Source organism: Cyanistes caeruleus, chromosome 1, assembly GCF_971803275.1.
Source record: "Cyanistes caeruleus chromosome 1, bCyaCae1.hap1.1, whole genome shotgun sequence".
NCBI classification, from domain to species: Eukaryota; Metazoa; Chordata; class Aves; order Passeriformes; family Paridae; genus Cyanistes; species Cyanistes caeruleus.
Window position 1 is genome coordinate 7,814,248 of NC_141701.1, and position 16,061 is coordinate 7,830,308.

Consider the following 16,061-nt stretch of genomic DNA (forward strand, 5'->3'; position numbering starts at 1 on the left):
ACTCCAGATTCTCAGGGTAGGATGTACATGGAGCACCACAGCAGGAAGCCTAGGCATACCAGAGGGGTAGTGCTGGGGATGCTGAGGCACAGCTGCAGTGGCTGCTGGTGGCCTGGGGCCCAGGGAAGCTCAGTCAGAGCACTGAGTTCACATGGGGGACAGGGCACCACTCCCTCAGTACCACACACAGGGACCTGGGTGCTGCAACAGATATTTCTGGCAAGAAAACAACCAAGCAAGGAAAGGCTTGGGTAACTGGGAGAATTTGAGAGAGCTGGAGTGCAGATCTGTCTCAGAAGGAAAAGGTGTTAAGCTTCCAAAACAGACTGGAAAAAGTCACAAAAGGCTCTCCTAAACTGCAGACCTAGTTTTTGCAGTGGACTCAGGAGTGATAAACAAAAGGTACAGGAGGAGGTGATGTTGCCCTGCAGGAGGGCAGAAGTAACAACTCATAAACAAACAATGGAATGGTGTGAGATGAAAACCAGACGAGTAAGAAGGTGCTTGCAATAATGTTTTTGGTTTACCTACTCACTGAAAGGATACAGAGGAGGCCAAAGGGGCCTACCCCACAGACACTTGTATGGATTTTGTTTGCCTGCTTCGAACAGGTCATGATGTGTTTGACCTGCCCAGGAAACTGAGAAACAAGACAGCACACCTGTGAAAAGTTCAGTCATGCAGACCCAAGGAAAAAGCAAAATAAGAACCTGGATGGATGCAATACTGTTCAGCAGCTCATTGAGAAGGTGCCTGTGCAGGGCTTTTCTGTTTATAACAAAAAATATACATATATATGTAATCAGAGATTTATGGGGAGAAGGGGCACAGAGACTTTCACCCCCCTGCTGTATTTTAATGTGGCACTCGATGACTTGTAATGGAAAAGATCTATTGTTTCTCCAGTAGCAATAAAGTAAGGTTAAAACAAACTCAAACATAAATTTTGCAAACAACCCCATATAAACACAGCTGTTCAATGAACTCATAGGACTGGCTGCTAGCTGAGGACTGCCCCCTAATGTTATCATTTCATGGAAATGTCCTTTACAATGTCTTTTGTTACTAAAACACCATTACCATGTAGGAGAGTGGAGAAGAAAAAAATGTTTTGAATTTAGGCTAAATTTAGCCTAACACTGACATTAACAGTGGTTAAAATGTGGTTTTGGCTTAGCTGCCTTCAAAGTCAGTTATTTTCTACATCATCAAATAGCTGGTGTTTACCAAGACTTTTAGAAACTTTTTTTTTTTTTTTTTTTTAGATAAAGATATAAATCTTGCTGTGGTTAGATGAACTTGCTTGGAAAGCATAGCTGGGAATTAGTTCATAAGCACCTCTTTTTTGTGAGCAAAATCAGTCTGAATGTCCAGTATCTGGAACAGATAGATCCTGCTCACAGCCTTCCAAACCTTCTGGTGCTTCTCAGAGCCTCCAGAAAACTGAATTTCAAAAGGAAAAGGACATCCTTGGGGTTTCTGGTGCCTTCAGCCTCCTAGAAAAATGGTACTCTCACTTCCTCAAATATTTTCATATCATATGCATACATAAAATTCATCTTTCATACTGTTTTAAAGTACCATTTTAGACAGTTTGTATAGATATCCAGGCACATTTTCCTGTGTGGATCCTAGAGATACAGCATCATGGGGAATATCTAATAAAGCTAAATGTTGGCTTTTGCCCTGATGTCTTTTTGTTTAGGATGAACTGATCAGCTCTATGGCTTCATGGTGCTGGAAAGCACTCCTGGCATGCTAAGCCCAGTGCAGGACTTCAAAACAACAGGAAGGTGCATTTCTCATCACTCTTCACAACATTCATTGCTTTCCAGAATTTTGCAAGCACCTCTTCATTTTTAACCCTGATGGCACCAGTCTTAACCTTTTATCCTGGCCTACTGGTGATTCTCACCCAAGATTCTCACCCCCTCTGTTCCCCTTGAGAGCAGAGTCCCCACCTGGCAGCACACCCCGTCAGGCTCTGTGCAGGATGTGCTGTGCACAGGAGCTTTGAGGTCAAGCTGTGGCATGGCTGCCTTGCAAGAAGGCACCAAGTGACAGATCTTCCTCATGGCCCAGGCACTTATTTTCCTGATGGCAGCTGGCTCTGACTCACCTTCCCTGAGTCACTCTTCCTGACACTGTTGTACTTACCTGACAGCATTAAGTCCCCCACTGTCACTTTACCAAATCCTTCCACCGTCATTTGCCTGGGACAGAACAATTTTCTTTGGGGGGCTATTTTTCATTCTTCCTCTTCTTATTGCTGCTTGACAGGAAGCCATCTCCTGTTGTTCTGTTCCAAAATGTCACCTGTCTGTGGATTTGCAGTCCCAATTTGCCTCCCTTCTTCCCACACCCTGCTGTTTTGCCTGACTTTAAAATGGCAGCCCAGCAGACATCATAGAATCATTTATTTATTTATTATTCTGCACAGCAAAATGAAGAAAAAAAAATATACATATATACATATACATATACATACATACATATATATATATATATATAAACACACATATATATGCAGAAAATGAGCATCTGATGTGGGAATAGGAAGAAGAAGTTTTGGGACAGACCCTCATGGTTTGAATTAAGAAATATAAAAGCAGAAGGAAACATTGAGGTGATGACTAGGTAGCTAGATATGGTACTTTTTATTTAAGAGATCTGCCTATTACAGCTTAAATACAAGTGCCTTTATGCAGATGTAAGGTTTGCTGCCATTTCAGAATGGATAAGACTATGTGCTCTAAATTACTGCAGGAAACAGAAGCACAAATAGCACTGTCTCCTGCATCTGGACAGATTCCCTTTTTATTGTCACCTGCCTGACAGCCAGGCTGCTGCTGCTTACTAAAACCTGTCTGTAACTGAAATCCCCAGGGTAATAAGCTCCCTGTGAAACAGGTTCCTAAGAGGAAAAATCTGCACATCTCCAGATTAAATCAATAACAATTAAGAATTCTTTGAAATCTAATTGGAAAAGCAGCTATTTTGATCAGCACCATGATGTTATCTGGAAATTGTATTTTGTTTATCTACAGCAGAATGTTCTCTTCTTTGTGGGATTGGTTTGCCAGCCTCAGACACATCCTTTGATCTCTGAGATGATACAGTGAACTGAAACATGGGGGCAATCAGAGGGATTATCACGGGATGGGGAAATCATTTGATCTATTTTTAAAAGTAATTTTTATGAATAACTTTGGGGGTTGGTTATCATTAAGAAAGGAAGAGACGTCTCTCCCATCTTTAGCAGTGTTATATTTCTCTGAAGAAGACTGATTCATGTCGTTAATAATACTTAGCATTTATATAGTGCTTTCTAACTTCAAAGCACTCTACAAATATTGCTCACTAATACTGCACACAAAACTTCTGTGTTTCTTCTTTCAAGGAGGGATGAGTCTATTTGATGTCTCTCATATTCCTGTGGATGGTTTTCTGTTCAGGGCCCTCTTTAGCTGCCTTGGGTTAACTGGGACAGAAAACCCCAGTGAGAGAAGAAAACAGACTATAGTTCTGGTCAAGAATACAGTGAGGCTCTTGCAAGCACATCACCTGAAAAATCTCATGCTTATTTTCACAAGGTCTCCTACACCTTGCAAGGACTATCCTACCAAGTTAACTGAGTTCCTAGTGCTTATTGTAAGGACAGAATCATTGTCTGAAGATCTCCAGCAATAACAATGCTCAACAAAAAAAAGAAGAGGTCATAAGAACTCAAGAACAGAAGACATACTGTGCTTTGTGTGAACCTATCCAATATTCGAAACAAAACAAAATTGAAACCTTTGAATGAACTTAAAACTCTAAAAGGTTGGCGTGGTATTTTTTTTTTTTTTTTACCCTTGAACCTAGTTTCCTTATAGTACACATTCATGCCAACAAATAGCAGATGGTGATGGCAGATATGTACTAAAGCAGCTAAAACTGTTTCTTTGCAGGAGCATCTATCATGCTGATAGGGCTGAACAGTCTGTACTGGCAGCAATGTCTGGTCCATGCCAGGAAGGAAAGATCAAAACCTTTCTCAAGATTTCCCTGGATGTTATTTCAAGTGGCTCTACAAACAAAGGTATATTCGCTCCCATGGTGCCTGGGCACTGCTCAAGGCAGGAATGCTGCTGTGTTAGCCATGTGTCTGCTCTGAAAGGGTGGCTTGGAACAAGCCAGCATCAGGAATAGAAAGGAGGGACCCTGGGTTCACGGTGCTCCCCTGCTCTGGCAGGGGTCCTCCCTCTTGTGGGGAGTTGAAAGCAGCTTTGCTGCCCTGACAGCTGCAGAGTCCAGCTAACCCAGAGCTTCTGCTTGGGCTTACTGTGGTGCAACCTTTCCTCCTTTCCAGAAAGATCTCCTAAGAGGTTTCTGAGTCTTCAGGTCTTCGGCTTCTGTCTGGTTTACTGCAATCAGCAGTGACAATGTTTCTTGCAGCACAGCAATTTGTTTACTAGGAGCTGGCATAAGACACATTTTGGAAAGGGTGCTAATCTGTCATGGATAAGAAAGAACTAAGGGAAGCTTAAATGTCCAAGGAGCTCATCAAGGATCACAGTTGCCCTGGCCTTGAGGACATCATTCCATCTGTGCCAGCATATTAAAGAGATACCTTTGAGGGGTTTTCTGATGCTAATATTTATCATCCCAGTCTCTCAAAACTTCAAATGGCACAGACCTTGCCCTTCCCAGTCATTTTCCTTCTCCAAATACTTTGGCTCAAGACTACAGGGTAGGATTATTTTACAGGAAGAGCAGGTGTTCTGAGAGTCACAAGACCTGAGCTCTGAGCAGATCTGTCTCTGGTCTGTGGTCTCGGGCCAGTTACTGAGTGCCTGGTACTGGGGGAAGCTGGACACCCACATCTCCTACTGGCTCCAGAGAAAGCACTGTTTAGTACCTTGGAACCAGAAATCCTTGACTGTCAGGATTCTTTGATGTCTGTAATGAAAAGATGTGATTTCTCATACCTACCTCCATGGGGTATTGTGCCACTTCACTGATATTCATATGGCACTGTCAGATGTAGACACTGTGAAAGAAGCTACAGTAACCCCGTTATGTTCCTCTCAGTGCTGGTGTAGCACAAAGCCTTGGCTTTGAGGAATTGCCCAGATTTTTCTCTACAACCCTCCAGGCACCTCAGCAAGCTGATCTCTCATATTTGACAGAGAGAGCTGGATTTCTCCAGGCATCCTGGCTGGTGATTTACATGGCCTTTTTTGTAGTGATTCTCATTTTCCCCTATTCACAATTCCTGCTGATGAGCTAATCTGGAGTTACCTCTTGCTCATAGGTTCAGTCTCTTGTCCAGTCACTTTGCACTCTTTTATCTGATTGCTGAAGTGGAAACTGGGCCTTGCTCTTAGGTGGAAGCAAAGTCACGAACCAGCACCAAATCCTGGCATGCATGTCCAAGCTTTGAAAAATGCAAGTGTGTTGGGCTCTAATAGAATAGAAGGCAGATCCTGTGCCTGCAGGGAGCTCAGCCAGATCCAGCATTTTTCATAGATGCCCCATGCCTTCATCAGTATGCAGATCCATCTGCGCTGCTGAGATATCTGCATAGCACAGACACGGAGTGGGGGAATACATTTATAAATAGGATCACTTCATCTTTCCCTTTCCTGCTGTCCCCACTCTCCTGTATTCCCTACTGATGGAGGTACTTCTCTGCTGAGAGCAGCCAGTCCCACCCTACCTTCATACCTGCTCTCATGTCACCAAACTCTTTCTTCTTTGCATTGCAAATGAAGGAGCAGAGGGTGAGAGGAATGGATGGATGGAGAGGGAGGGATAGGCTCCAGTGGCTGCTAGAACTCTTAAAATAACTTTTACCATTCATTTAACAACGACAGGTACTAGAAATTGTAAGAGTCTGGCATTAGAGTGCCTGTGTACTATTTGTAAAAGGTGGGGTTTTAATTCAACAGCTAAATTCTCTGAAAGGTTGCACACTATCAGCCTACCTCCATAGCACAGCAGCCTGCACCAAAATACTTCAGAACACCAAGTACAGCTCACTCTTCCTGCTCACTGTGCTAGAAGGTTGTTAAATGTTGTATGGTCACAGAGAAATTAAACATTGCTCCTACTCATGCTTACTCACAGCTTCTCACAAGAGAAGCTGTTGGAGCTGGAGTCACACTGAATGCAGCAATCATGTTAGTACATCACAGTAACAGTTCCTTGGAAGAAAAACACAAGAAAAAAAACAACTACATGAGACAGAGCTCTTTTGCAATTGGGTTGAAGTTTTTATTCCTGGCATCTCACTGTGATTTTCTGCAAGTCAGAATTCCAGAATCTAAATTTTCTTTTCCTGTGACCCAACACATGACAAATCTCTAGTGAAGTTGCCCCATGAACTACTGTGGCTTGGCTCCATGGCCTCCATGTGTGTTTTTTCTTTCCTCAAGCTCACACCAACCATCCTTTGATAAACAGATTTGTCCTTATTTTTTCTGATTGTAGATGTAGAAGCTTGGCCTTCTGGCATTGGAGAACCCAACCCAAACTCCTTGGGAGAGACCAATATCCTTCAAAAAGTTTTAAAAAGTCACGTTTTCCATTTTAATTTTTTTATTATTAAGGAAGTAATAGAGGAAGTTCTACAAATTCCATCATCTTACACTGAGGATGCAAATATTCACAGATACTGAAGCAATGCTTTTAAAAAGCTACTTTTGAACAAAAGATGAAAAGGATGCTGAAGCAATTTAGCCTCTAGATAGATGACTGACAGATTTGTCAAAAACCAAAAGGTCACAGGAAACAGGACACTTTCCCCTGGAAAATAGATGTCCTTGTAATTGTTAAGTGATGCCTCTTGAAACACATAATTCAAAGAAGTGTGTAAGCATTAACCCACTCAGCTGTGAAAGCAAGGGAGGAAAGGAAGGATCACACGGACACAAGTGTGGAGAAACGCCATGGATTGATAGTACAGTGCTGAGCAGGTGGCAATTACAATTCAGTGACACATCTGTCCCTGGATCCTGTTGTAATTCAATGAGAAAAACCTGCTCTGAAAGGCTCTGAGAACAACTTCTGTGTAAGATGAGACTTTCTCCTTTGGGAGACAAGTCCATCTCCCAGGACCTTCACAAGTGTCCAGTGAGACAGATCAGCAGACCTTTTTTCTCAACTCCTATCTCCCAAAATGTCCATACAGAAACTGTTCCCACTGGCAAACAGCTGCTGACCTCAGCAAGGAGTCTGGGACAGCAAGGTGAGCTTGCATCAAACAGGGAGACAGTCCATTACCGAAATTATTCCCCCAACAGAGAGGGACACAAATTTCCCCTCACAGACAATCTAACTCAAATATAATGCTTCAGAACACCATTTTCTAACCAGTAAGGTACTTCTTATTGAGAGAAAGCTCAATGAGACACTGTGCTCAATGTGGCCTTGCAAGACATCCCTGGATGTCGAGTGCCCAAAACTGTTCTGGATGGGGTTATCTGGCAGAAGACAGATGCACCTCCTGGTTTCCAGCCCAGGAAAGAAAGAGACAGCAGGCACAAGTGATGCAAGAAGGGACAAGCAAAGGCACACATGAAGTGACAGTAAGATGGGAGGGAGAAGAAATCTGGGGGAAGAGGATGGGATATGAAAACAATCACAGGAATAGGAGGTAATAACAAAGATGCTATACTGGAGGACTCAAAGGAAAATTTAATAAAAGGGAACCCACTGGTTTGTTGTACCATAGCTCATTTCATAGCTCATGTACCATAGCTTCATCCCTCCTGCACTCTTGTGTGTCTGCACTGTTCCATCCCTGTTTGTGTTTGTGTTTCCTTCACCTTGGCTGAAGGAAGTCACCTCAGCAGCCCAGCTGACCATGAGCTAACCAAAGCACATCTGCAAGGCTCTGTATCTGGGCACTGCATCAGAAAAGGTGCTGTTCTCTGGGCAGAGAGAGGGCAGAGTGAGTATAAACTCAGGGTATGTGCTGAACACCCCTACAGCGTGTGCTAGCATGACAAATGCTTCCTAGAGGAGCCAGCTTTTGCTCCATATGTGTTTGCAGAGTACCCAAACTGCGTTTGCATGGATTTACATCCAGGAAAACCCAAGAGCAAGTATGGCAGTCTTGGGCATTTGCACTACAGGCTGACACTTCCAGGATGCAACAGATGGGGCTGGCTGCCCATACACTCCACAGCCTGTGTGTGCTCACTTCTGACAAGCCCTGATGGGAAAATGGAGTCCTGTGTCAGGACCAAGCACACAGAGAGCTGCTGCAGGATTTCATAATGCTTTGCATTGAAAAGTGCTTGTGGACATATGAAGTCATAGAAAATAAAGGCTTTGAGTCTTCAGATATTGAAACTCGGACATCTGCAGTGCAGAACTGTGGCAGTTTTCCCAGCTGACACTTGGCTCTGGAACAGCAATTCGTTCCATCAGCACTATTGCTACTCTGGTGGTTCTGCCCATGCACTTTCTCAAGCATCAAACTCCAGCACAGACACACCCTGACACTATCCCTGTGAGGCAAAGCAGCAATGATACGAAGATTTAGTTGATAACAGGCTGTCAGGTCTAAGCAGAACTTTAAGACTTGCTGACACACTGCTTTAAGTCTACCAGTACATTTTCTGGTTGGTAGCCAGATCTCACAACTTTGTAGTTGTCAGTGTAAGATAGACCCTACAGATCAATCACCTTGCTTGGCAATGTCATGTCAGATTGGGATGACAGTGGATTTCATCAGAACCTGGCGTGGGTGCTTTTGTCACTTACTTCACATACGGAAAATCTCATCTATTTTTGCCAAAATTTCATGTGGATGATATAGGAAGGGATGAGGAGGTGTAGAAGGGGAGAGGTGTGATAGCAGTGTCAGTCTGTCCCATTTCTGACATTTGAAAACAAGGAATTTTCATTTCCTATTCCGTGCTTAGTCCTGACCAAAATATTAAAAATGGGAAGTCTGAGCCAAGATGTTGTGTTCTGAAAAAAGTATTTTATTTCTCCCTGAACTTTTCCTTCAAGGAAATGATCAATATTTTTGTTGGGTTTCATTCTGACTTGGAACAAACCTGGACTTCAAAACCATATTCCTCTCTGAAACAAAGTTCTCGTGGTGTCCTCCTGCAGTGCCAAATCAGCGTGGGCTCAGGAGGATGGCACTGCCAAGAGCACAGCTGCTGACTCACCTTTATGTCTTGGTCTCACCTTCTGTGTCAGAATGTTAATTTTAATACTTGTATAACCACCTCTGAATATTTAATGGACTAAACTGAGGGGGGGTGTGTACAGATGTGAGATTTCTGTTATGCCAGAATCAGGTAAGGCAGAGAGAGGGTGTCAGAAGTCAGGGTAGCTGGAAAGCACCATGCCCACCACTAACTCTCCTCATTGCCACCTTGGCAATCCTGAGTTAAGCAGGGAAAGAATCCAGGGACATGTTAAACTCCAGGAAATTATTAAATTAGACTTTAAGGCACGAGTAAGGGGCGAAGCAAGCAGACAGCCAAGAGGAATAACCTTGACTGATGAACAACAGGATGTGTGCTGTTCTTTCATGTGGAACAAAAGGCAAACACGAGACTTCTGCCTGAAAGTGTTCTTTCTGCCTGAAAAACACTTCTGATTGCACACTGCAGAGATAAAGTTAGAAGTCAAACACAAGCCCTCAGTCTTCTCTTTTACAACCACAATCAGACAACAGAAAGAAGGGGATAAAAAATGCAAATATAAAGCCTTGCTAGAGGGATCTTAAATACAAGGAAGGGACTGTAGGCACTTTGTAATTTTCATGTCCTCTTGGGTTTTTGGCTGTTTGGAAGGGAATTGCTAGAGGGAGAAACTACAAATCCATGAATTACTGAGTCTGTGTTGACTTAGACTATTCCAAGTACCTCCTTCCATATTTTTTTTTTTTTTTTTTTGGAAGGATGTGTGTCATTGTTTGAAGTCAAACACTGAACAAAAATAGATATAAGCAAATCAAGAGATTTCGGCTGAGGAATGGCTAGGAGAGATTTTCCAGGTAAGTGCTGGTATACAACACTGCAAGTCTTTCAGAGCCATTCATGACCCGATCAGAATAGGTCACAGTGAGACAATCACAACACAATATTGCATTAACCAGAATAACCAATAGGCCAGACTGGATGTAGGAGGGATCTTGGTTCAGATTTTTTCTTGCTTCCTTGCAGCACTGGACTAAGACCTACCTCTAAACTTAGTTTCCAGCTGGTATCATTACTGTCTTGGCTTCTCTGTATCTTTCTTTGTTTCTCTGGTAATGCTCAGAAATATTACCTGAGGATCTGCTCCATTCAAGCATCTATGTTCTAGGGGAGCAGAAAAAAAAATAAAAAATAAGGCATCTCTGATGAATTTTAATTTCTGAAAGGAAAGCTAAAAGTAATTCCCAACTAGCTGTAATCAAAGCAGAAGTATAAATCACACATGATTCACAGTTCAGCATCCGGTGGGAGTTTCCTGGGAGGGATTGCTTCCCCAGGGCCCTGGTTTCAATGTGACACTGATGTGTTTGGCTTCTCTCCCACTTCTGCAGAGCACAAGTAAGATTCCAGCCTCAAGACTACAAATTCACTTGGGATGTTGACATCTGCAATCAAACTGAATGGTTTAAAACGGTTCCCTTCATCCCCATAGAAATTCATTTATCCTAATCTGTGGTAGATGATACCTTTCCCTGTTTTAGCTATGACAAGAAAATAATAATAAAACTTTCATTTTTGTTTCTCCTTAAATTTTCTACGTGCTTTGAGCTCTTATGGACTTGAGAATTCTCTGCTAATGCAGGCCCAGGAACATCTTTGTATCTGTACCCAGAGATTTATTTTCCTTTCCTTCCACATTTCCCTGTGTGTCTCGGGTATTGTTCTACTTTCTCCGTTGCCAGTGACTAATTTAAATCGTCCCAATTTTCAACTCCCTCCTCGTAGCCTCCCCCAGTCATCCCAGAGGAATTTCCTAAGACACATCCCCTCCTTTCTCATACTCTGTCTCCCCACTCAATATCTAATAATTTATGCAAATTAATTCATCAGTATCAAAATAATATTGAAGGGAGAAGGAGGGTCTGACTGATCATACAAAATATGTGGACAGCTCTGGGAAAACAGTTTTTCTTTAAAAGTCTATATCCTGCAATTAATTCACCTCCTAAAAACTGCCTTAATCAAGCTTGTTCACATTAGCCAGTGATACTTAAATAATCTTAAGATATTAATTTTCAGGTGAACTGCATTTTCCAGGCAGTAACCATAAGTCACACCCTGCAGATCAAGCCTAGAAGACCATTTCTAATCCTTAAACTTATAATCATCTTCACTTTGATGAAGTGCTCCTTTAAAATGATACAACCCCTTAAAATGAGACTTTCCACAAGTGTGTTTCCACGTGTTTGTTGCAGTAGTATGAAAACAAACATTGTTTGCCAATGAATCTTTGGTGTTTGCCAACCCTGAAGCTGTGTAATTGCCAGAAAAGGGTTTCTCTGAGGCACCTGAGACACCACAATCACTTTTCCCCACTGGCACCACTGCTATGACTAAGAAGTTTTTCATCTATTACACAGAGGTTCATCTATTTCACTCTCTCCTCTGGTAGTTTCAAGTTGTTGTGTATTCAGATTTTTATGCTGCAGATATATTGGTCTTGATGAATGCAGACAGGAATTTTATTTCATTATCTTAAAATATTCAAATTACACATGCACAATAAATATTGACAGGGAGGTGAAAGGAAGACTTCACTGCATCTCACAGCAGGAGTTACAGTGGCAGAGAGGAGTGTGTAGGGTGGTTGTGAAAGCACAGAAGAAAGCCTTGAGTCCTTGACTGGTGCACTGAGTGGGGACTGATGCTGCTAAACCCCTGAAGAATCATGCCCTGCATATGAGCCATCCTCTCCTTAGATCCATCTCCAAAATCCTCTGGGGCTGTAGGATCTTTTATGTTTCTGCACTCATTAGCAATACCAAGGGACGAGTAAGTAATTGCATAAATTCTCTTGCTATATTTTGGTACTGTTTCACTTTAATTGGTATCAGAAAATAAAAAGGGAAATATAAGATAATTCAGCCTAGAAAAGACCTCAGGAGTTCTGTACTCTTACTCAAAGCACGGCTTTGGAATCAGGGGAGGTTGGAGCTTTATTGAGTCAAGCCTTAAAAACCTCCAGGGATGGAGAATGCACAGCTGCTCTGGACAACTCCTGCTTCCAAAAGCTCACCTAGTCTCACATCTGGTATAGCTGCAGAAACCTTTTGTTTCAGCTCCTGGAAGCTACAAATAGTCCAGTAACATTTTCTAGTTGAGGACCCTAAGCAAGTTGTAGTCTACAAGCAGGCATTGCCTTCCAACGCTGGGTTTCCAAAATCTGTGCTACTCCAAGCCCTGGGAAGCCCTCACTCCCTGATGTGTGCAAGGTCCTGCCTCACGTCCTGCTCTAAGTCTGCAGCCACACTGGGCTCAGATTTGCTGTCTATTTCGTAGTCAGGAAAATAAAATTCCATAGTCAATCAAAAAGCCATGTGTCGAGAAGTTTGTGAAGTACCTGTTGGCAGTGTAAAGTCACTACAAAAGATGGGCATTTCCATTCACTGCCCTCAGTGCCATTCTCTACATTACCTCTCTTGCTGTCTATGCAAACTTCAGCCCTAGTGTGCTCTTAATGGAGTGGACTTATGCCATATGGGATCCACAGTCATCTCCTTAGTTGTCACTTGCTTTTATGGCCTCATCTTTTCTACTGTAGCTACTGAAATTTACAGTTAATTCATAGATCTTGTTCCTAATTTTGATTCTGTTCTCTACAAGACCATCATTCCCTGCTTTTCAAAGCTTTTCTTCACTGTGTTCTGGGCTGGTGTGAATCAGATCAACTCCAAGAAGCTGCCAGGGGCAGCATCAGGGTTTGCATTTTTATGTGCAGTTCTGAAATCTGGCAATTAAGATGCCAACAGACAAAGCCCTGCCTCTGGCAGCCCCTTTGCCCTTCACAGCGAGACATCTGAGCTGCTCATCCATTAGGCTCCTCATCACTGCAGCCATCAGCATCACAGTTTATGGAAACTCACCGCCAACTCTGCTTTCCTTAAAATTCTGCCCTGTGGTCCTGGTGCTGTTTGAAAAGTAGTTTAGTTATTGGTGAGTGGGATGAGGGTAAAGTAGGGCAGACTGGGGAGGGAGGAAGGGGGAAGTGAACTGGCAGTGATAACCTCATCAGCCTCTCAAGATAAGTCGCCTCCTCTCATCGCTCAGGGTCCCTAATCACAGAGGAGCACCAAAGGAAATGCAAAATTTCTTCACCAGAATAACCCTTCCTTTGCAGCTGGCACAGCACTGCTGCCCATGTCCAAGTAACAAAGGTTTGTGTTATGACAATATTTCTCCTCTGTGAGGAAATTCAGTAATAAAATTTATTTTACATTGATACATTATAAGGTAGATATTCTCACTGAGAGTAAATTTTCCTTCCCCCCCCCCCAAAATACCTGTATCTGGGTGATCCACAAACTCCATTTGAGACAGAAAATCAGCATTTTGTTTTCAACAACTTTATTATGTGCCATGAATGATTTTAATTCACTTTTGTTTCGTAAACCTTCCCTTTAGAAATTTTTGTTCCAAAAAGGGAGAAAAATGTGCCCTGGTATGACCAGCATTTTATGAGTTTTCTCCAAAATTAAATCCTTATTAGCTGATCTAATTTCTATAAATATTTTATCTTAATGGAATCATGTATTTCAAAAATAACATAGTTCTACCACCCTATGTCTTTTGATTTTTCACTTTAGTAGTTTAAAGATGTTTGTTCCAGGCTGCTATAAGATCTTTGTGGCTTTTGCTGTAACATTTTCAGGGACCACTGGCCACACTTGCCACTCCAGCCTCCTCATCATGTTATTTGCATAATAGGGGCGACAAGAGGCGCTTTGATTTCCAACAGGAATCCAAACTTTGCTTGAAGTAGGAAGGTTTAATTTGTGTGAATTCTCAGAGCCTCATTCCCCACGCGGAGCCGCGCACAGCTCTGGCCACGTCGCTGTCGCCAGCGGGGTCTCTGTGAATCACACGGGTCCCCACGGCGAGATGAGAACCAATTTCCCCCTCAGCTGCCTCTTTGAAGTGCTGCTCTAGTACAGCCCTCACAGGCCACCAGCGGGCTGACATTTTGTGCAGCTCCTCTTTGGCAGCTGGGCTCGAAATAACAGCAAAGGAAGATCTTTGACCCTGGCTGATATTGCATATAACTAGATAAAATTCTGAAAATGCAGAGTTTTCACTGGCACGATTTGGGAGAAGAAGAGGCAAGACAGAAAGAAACTTTTAATAAAGAAAAGCACACGTATCTGTTTAAAAACACTGCATGGGAAAGAACATTGCTTGTTTGGCTGAGTTCTAGTCCTGAATCTGTTTGCTGTGACATTCACTGTTAAATCACTACCAGATTATCTTCACTATTTAAGGAAAAGCTAAAATCCACTTGTTTTATCTCAGGGTAATTAGTCTGAGGGCTGTGAGGTTGAACTCAGTATGTTCAGCTTGTAAAACTAGTGTCCTTTTCCAAATTTTCTCTTCTTTATGTTGAAGCTGTTACTGTTTGTAGCCAAAAATTACTTGTTCTCCACCCCCATTTCAGCACTGTTATATCTATGCTCCTCAACCATAACTAGCTGAAATAACTCTAATCACCTATTTTTACTGTTTGAGTTAGGGAGGGTTCACAGGACTCATTTTGCCAGAAGAGCTGAAATGCTTGCAGAAAGGGAAAAGGGAAAGGGATACAAATTCAGAGCTGCAAAATAGCAGCTGAACACGATAATATCATCAGCTGGCAGAGGTGGCTGCACTCTGAGCATCTGTCTATAGCCTAAAATGACTGTTTTGTTCAGGGATTTGTTTGCTTGTTGGTTGGAGTTTTGGTTTGTTATACTGCAGGATCACTCCTAACTGCTAAAACAATTAAGAAAGAAACTTCAGAAAAAGAACACTAAGTCCTATGGTTTTTAATTCCCTACTGGGTTTTGGGAAGAAGTAGTTTGTGGCAAACAAGGAAGACAAACCTGGATCTTTTGCTGCATCCTTCCTCCTGTTTAAGAAGATTTGTGATTCTACATCTAAATCCAACAACTTTCCATGTGGCCCTGGTAAGTTACATAAGCTAAACTTTTCACAATTTGATGTCTAAAACTAATCCTTTAATCCATATTTAGGATCCTGTAATTAACTCATCTTAAATGTTATCTGCAGGTGCTCAGACATACTGAAAAACTGATAAAGTGTATACTTATTCTTACTTAAGGCACGCAAATTTGAATTTTTTGACCATAATGACTGCTCCAATGTGTTAATGAAGACTTTCATACATTGAGGGTTCTTCTGATTAAGAAATTTTAAATCACACTTCTCTGTAACTGCTGAAAATTATGCTTCAAGCACCAAAAGAAGTTCAAACTGGCAAGAAGCAAATTCTAGCAATCTTTTTCCTATTCCATGACAGGCATTTTTAGTCAATCTTCTTTTTGCAGTGTTTGGGGGAACGTCTCCCCTCCCATGAACTCTGTATAGGGCTGGGTGACTCATGTGTTTAACAGAGAGAGACTTGCTGAAGGTCGTGGAACTGGAGGATAGGGGAACAAGAGTTATCTAAACCAAGATTCTGGCTGAACTATTGGGAAAACAAGTTTATCCTGATAGCTAAGGTGAATGAACTTAACTCTTTGTTCTCTGTCTCATGGATTACAGCTACAGAGAAAACTTTTTTTTCTGAGAAATGTAAGCCTTTCAACAAGCTCCCACTAGTTTAGAAGTAGCAATAGATTCCCACCTGTCCAAATGGTCCAATGTCTCACCCTCTTTCCCATTTGCCTTCATCTCCCTCTTCCTGAAGTTACTGGATTGTTTTCCTTTAATAGAGGAGTAACTGTGGGATTCCAACATTTCCTGGTTAGTGGGAGACAAAAGGGGAAAGGGCCTGTAAAGAAGGAAAAAATAAGTAAAGGTGTGGTGATTTATTTTATCAGACTCTGCTTTGAGGTTTCTTCCCTGCATTTCTATTACAGA

At 42.2% G+C, this 16,061-nt stretch overlaps 1 protein-coding gene and 1 long non-coding RNA gene across 3 annotated transcripts in view; one reads left to right on the forward strand and one right to left on the reverse strand.

Moving 5' to 3' along the window:
- Positions 1 to 2,453, reverse strand: part of LOC111925156 (uncharacterized) — a 31,878-nt gene extending 29,425 nt beyond the window's left edge. For both annotated transcript variants that reach the window (XM_086878275.1, XM_023921556.2), the window contains exon 1: positions 1 to 2,453. This exon is cut by the window's left edge. The gene's annotated coding sequence lies outside the window, so the exon portion shown is untranslated.
- Positions 2,454 to 3,840: 1,387 nt separating this feature from the next.
- Positions 3,841 to 16,061, forward strand: part of LOC111925155 (uncharacterized) — a 69,544-nt gene continuing 57,323 nt past the window's right edge. Inside the window, exon 1 of the long non-coding RNA XR_015283596.1 lies at positions 3,841 to 15,145. This is a non-coding gene — a long non-coding RNA (uncharacterized LOC111925155). The remainder of the gene's footprint in view (positions 15,146 to 16,061) is intronic.